The following is a 6,000-nucleotide window of genomic DNA, read 5'->3' on the forward strand; positions in this document are numbered from 1 at the left end:
TGGAGGCTCCTATCCACCCAGAGGTGTGTGAAATATCACCTCTGAAAACCCTGTGAAGCACAGTTCTGCTGTGCCACCGACTGGATCTCAATGAGTCGTAATCTCCTAAACTTTGACTGGTTTTTGCCCATGACAGACATTCATCAAATGTTCACTTCTCTAATGTGGAACTAGGTCAGATTTACATCTAATTAACAGTTATCCCTTTTCATACTCCTTTTTTTTTTTTTTTTGACCAAAGGATTTCATTAAAGGTGTGAAAACAATATTTTTAATTTCTTCCAAAGGAGCTTAGTTCTCCTGTGTTCAGAACCAGTGAAGGCCTTCTCAGAATCCTGGGGGTGAAGCAACCACTCCACCTCAATATAAGGCCTTCCCCTAGTTTGCTCTCGTCCAATGTGTACCCACCCCCAGACAATAGGCAAAAGGTCTCACAACTCCTGAAAAATAATTTAAAAAACAGGGGAAAAAATTAATACATATGAGTTTGAAAAAGAAAAGTGTCTGCCCAACAAGCAATTTTAAGTGTGCAAACTGCAACAAGCAAATGAAGCAGTAACTGAATGGATATTAAAAATAGAGGCCCTGCTTTCCATCCATTTTATTTGTGAGGTCTCCTTGAAATAGCTTATAAAACCTGGGAACCTGGGCAGCTTTCTCTAGGGATTTCATAAACTACAGCAGCTGATACTGGTAAAATACGTTATATGGAACCTTAGAAATTACAGCTTGATTTGGCCAATATTTATTGCCTGTATAATGTACAGAAACAGTAAAACAGAAGGGCACAAGTTTCCATCTGTGCCACATTATAACGCCATGCGTGAAGAGAAGAGCCATTTTTCATTTACAATGGTGGCAGTCCTGTAGACTTCTTCCTTTGATATCCTATGCTACCACATACGATATAGCATAAACAGACTGACTATAAATCTGAATCTTTACAGTCCTGAAAGCTGAAACATTCCAGCACTCACGTCTCCATCAAACATACCTTCCAAAATGTGAGTTAGATCAGGTGTTCCCTTTCTCTGTCTCTTCTTTTTCTCTCTGATGTTGAATCTGATTCATAAAGTTTTCTTTTTTTCTTCTTCTTCTTCTTCTCCTGTCTTAGGGGAAACCCTGGTGGCATAGCAGCTAAGAGCTATGGCTGCTAACCAAAAGGTTGGCAATTGAAATCCACCAGGTGCTGCTTGGAAACCTTATGGGGTGGTTCTACTCTGTCCTATAGGGTTGCTGTGAGTTGGAATCAATGTGACAGCAAGGGGTTTGGTTGGGTTTTTTGGTTTTCTGTTCTGGGGGGAAAAAGGAAAAAACAAACAAACAAAAAAACAGTACAACAAACATCCCTTAAAAGAAATCTTGAAAGTGCACACTTCTCCAGGGTGCTTAGGGAGGGTACCAAACTGCACTTTAAAGTAATGCAGGAGAATGAAGAGAATGTTACCGACCATTGAAGAGTTAAGTATTTGCTCTTGATTTTAAGGCTCTACTGAGTCCCTGAGCTCTCAGATTCCTTGTAAGCACCAGCCAGAGTGATGGGAAAGGAACCCTATCCTGCCTTATCTACAACCATTTGTAAGGTGAGAGTGTAGGTTCGAGCAGATGGCCAGCCATTCTTAACAGGGATTTTAACAGCTTTTGTGTTGTGGTTGTCTTAGCAAGCCTGGAGGCTAGGAGGAGTTTTATGAGTTCTTTTTCATCCCATCTGGGACTTTCCAAAGAGCCAAATTAAAACAGGAGTCAAGTAAAAATAAACAATCAAAAGAAAAGAACAAAATACTTTTAAAAAACTCAATCAATTATAAGTTGTCAGAGGTAAGGAGATTGCGGGGAAGGTGGACCATAGTTTAACATTTCCTTTCACTGAAGTGGAAACCCTGGTGGCATAGTGATTAAGAGCTACAGCTGCTAACCAAAAGGTCGGCAGTTCAAATCCACCAGGCACTCCTTGGATACTCTCTGGGGCAGTTCTACTCTGTCCTATATGGTCCCTATGAGTCAGAATTGACTCCATGGCAGTGGGTTTTTCATGTAAGTGGAAACCCTGGTGGCGTAGTGGTTAAGAGCTATGGCTGCTAACAAAAAGGTCAGCAGTTCGAATCTACCAGGTGCTCCTTGGAAACTCTATGAGGCAGTTCTACTCTGTCCTTTACGGTTGCTATGAGTTGGAATCAGCTCGACAGTAATTTTTTTTTAAAAAAACCTAAGTATTTCAGAAGGGCTTCTTTTCTTTTGCATACACACACTCTGCCTTTGAAGAGAAAAATAATAATAGTAATAATCCATAACTGGATTTAATATCAGAGATTTCTATTTTCCTTTGGTCGAGTACGTGATGGTGTCTAAAGAGACTTATTAGATATGAGCTAAAGATTTCCTTGGAGATCATCTCTTGAGTTAAGGCATAAAGATTAGGTTAAATTTGCCCAATAGCACACACTTGTGAGTAGTAGAGCTACTGAGTTTTACAGCTTAAGAAAAAAGGAGGAGGAAGCTTTGAAACCAGTTAAAGTCATAGTGCTACCAGCACTCACTAGTTGTATAATCTCGGGAAAATTTAAAATCATTTAGTGCTTCAGATTCCTGAACCACAATTGTGAAAGGCTGATGTGAGATGAAGTGATATTTACATCTGAGTGCTCTGTGTTGGCTGGGCTTTAGGACTATTTTTAGGCTGATAAATGAATTTTTTTTTTTTTTTTTTTTTGACATTTCAGGTAGATTCAGTATTTTTAATTGGATTCCTAGGTTACTTCTGATGCAGACCGTCCTGGGAGTCTTTGTTCTGGAAGAAGTCACTTTGTTGGGCTGGGGCTCAAACACTGCTCGTGGAAGAACACTGTTTACTTGACCTGGTGTCTGTTGGGTGATTCTGAAAGCCCAGAACCATCCCAGAACTAAGAAAATGGTGGCCACATAACAAACAAACAAACAAACAAAACTCTTGTTGTCCAGGTGATTCCAACTCACAGCGGCCCTATAGGACAGAGTAGAACTGCCCCGTGGAGTTTCCAAGGAACACCTGGTGAATTTGAACTGTCAACCTTTTGGTTAGCAGCTGTAGCTTTTAACCACTATGCCACCAGGGTTTCTGGTGGCTAGACAGGAAACATTAAAATTGGGTTTAGCTTGTGAGCTCTGAAAGTAGCAAAATCTAGAAGCAGCTTAGAAGGACTCTGGCATGTTTCAGTGCAAGTAGTCAAGAGAGGAGCAGTTTAACACCCAAAGTGAGGAGGATATGCAGGGAAGAAGGGCAGCTATACTCTGCAGCATGAAGACCCCGTGAGGATCAGAAACAGCAAGGCAGTGATAATGAAGATTTAATACAGAGGGAATGAGCAAAAGGACCATGTGAATGAAGCCAGAATGGAGATGACAAGAGTCCACCAAGTAAACAGCAGAACTCAACAGCTTTATGGGCCACGAAGGAGCGCCAAGCAGATTTATGGAAAATAAAAATGTTTCCTAGGCATTACAAAAGGACCTGGGTAGGAGAGCTAAGTAGCCTCACTAAAAGATGGAGAGCAGTAAAAAAAAAAAAAAAAAAAAAATTGTAGCAATTTCTAGACTTTATTTCACGTGATTCTCCTACATGCACAAGAGTTAGAGAAAAAGCTTTTTCCTAGCTTATTAGAGTTGAGTTGCTTATTACGTACGAACATTTCAGGGAGTAAAGGTATATAGCCTTATGGAAAAAAAACAAAAGCAAAACACATGTTTTAAGCACCACCAAGCTCAAGAAAAGTACCTTACTAGAATCAGTATGGAACACACAGATGAGCTATCCGAGTCTTATTTTTGTTGTTGTTGTTAGATGCCATTGAGTTGGTTCTGATTCGGCAACACGATATATAACAGAAGGAAACACTAACCCGTCCTGCTCCATCTTCACAATCGTTGCTACGTTTGAGACCATTGTTGCAGTTACTGTGTTAATCCGTCTCACTGAGGGTCTTCTTCCTCTTTTTCCTTGACCATCCGAAATTGGTCTGTTTGAGGGTTCAAATCCTGGCATAGCCACTTTCTAACTGAACACTTTTTGGTGAATTTCTAAAATTTCCTATAGGTCGGTCTCCTTACAACACCTAACACATAGGACTTCTTATGGATTAAATAATTCATACCTGTAAATGCTTGCTTGGAGTCCCTGGGTGATGCAAACTGTTAACATGCTTGACTCTAACCGAAAGATTGGGGTTCAAGTCCATCCAGTGGCTCCTCAGAAGGAAGGCCTGGTGACCTACTTCTGAAAGATCAGCCACTGAAAACCTCCTGGAGCACAGAGTCCCCAGGAGTCGAAGTGGCCTCGATGACAACTATTTGAAATGCCGGTTGAGATCAGCGTAGGTGTGTGGTGAGTGTAGATGCGTGCAGACAAAACAGCTGAGGTCATTAAGACGATCATGGTCATCCCTGATATTAAGTGGAGATACTATATTTCGGTAGTAAGAGAAACACTGAGCCAAGGCCTCAGGACTAAAGGAATCTCATGCCTCAGGTCCTTCGCAAGACTGCTTAGAAAGACTTTCTGGTAGGTCTTCACTTTGAAAACTCCTGCTTGCCCTGCAAAAATCAGCAGGCGCATTTCCTCATGGGACGTGGGGAGGGGCTTCCTTGGACCCCTCTGTGTTGCTCTGGCCCCTCCTACTACTAATTTAGCACATGATATTAACTACTCTCTTGACTCACTTTCTGCCCACTGGATTATGATATTAGAAACACAATCTGAGTCTCCATCATCTTCATATTCCAGCACCTATCACAGGGACTGACTCAGATCAAATGTTCAAAAATATCTGATGGATAAACAAACCTCAGAACCGTTGCAGAATTGGAGAGCTGAGTGCAGAGTATTGTGTTTTTTACGCTTTAAAGAGTTTTGTGCTCACACTCTTCTATATGCAGGGTTTTTTTGTTTTGTTTTGTTTTTGTAGAGGGGAAGACTAAATCACAGAGAGGTTGTTTGTGTGTATTTGTTTGAAAATCTGTACATTCCTTACTGAGTGCGGTAAGGTATTTTTCTTATGTTTGGTGGTGCTTAAAATTTGCAGAGTAGTTTCATAAGATGAACATATATTTATTTCCCGATACGTCCACATAAAATGAACAACTAAATTCTAATAAGCTAAAGAAACAAATCTTTTCCTTCAATGTGGTGCATTTTGGAGAATCAGGTGCGTGTTAGAGGACCAATTTGATTCAAACATCCATTTCATTCATTCAACAAAATTCTCACATTAAGAGTCTCTTATGAACTTTAATAGGATACGGGGAAGTCAAAATGATGAGACAAATGATGACCAACCGTCTCAACAGGGGAAATAGATATGTAAGAACCAAAGTACAAGAGAGCGGAGAAAAGTGCAGAAACCACAGTATATTCCAAGGAGAGAGGACTGACTGCTTGTGCCCAGGGTAGGTGGCTTGACAAGACGTCGGGGGAAAATGGTAGGCTTATGATAGTTCAGATTTGTTTAAAGGACAAGATGTTGCCAGATGGACGAGTAAATAGGGTAGTTCAGGCAGAGGGAAAACTACACGAGAGCTCAGAAGCATAAGTGCGTTAGGAAAGTTGTCAGCAAAGTTGAGCATATGGTGCGTGGGAAATGAGGCTAGATATAAAAGTAGGGGTAAAACCAAGAACGACCTTGCATGCTGTGCTAAGGAGTCTGAACTTTATTTTCAACAAGAAGATTAGGGATTGGAAAATTCTAAGTAATAAAATGATGTGGCCAGCTTTGTATTTAAGAAATATTCCAGCTTTGTGTAGAAAGATTGAAGTATGGAGACCAGTCAGAAAAAAACATCAAAATATTACAGTGACAAAAATCAAAGCCTAACTGAGGCGAGTACAATATTTGCACCTTAACTATGTCTGAAGCTGTACCCTATGATTGCAGTAAAGGCTCTTTTCTTCAAGCCCTAAATTGCACTAAATGGTCCAATTACCAGCATGTCACCGGCACACTGACACCGGCATTTAAAATGTTAACCGTA

The sequence above is a fragment of the Elephas maximus genome, chromosome 12 (assembly GCF_024166365.1).
Source record: "Elephas maximus indicus isolate mEleMax1 chromosome 12, mEleMax1 primary haplotype, whole genome shotgun sequence".
Lineage (NCBI taxonomy): Eukaryota > Metazoa > Chordata > Mammalia > Proboscidea > Elephantidae > Elephas > Elephas maximus.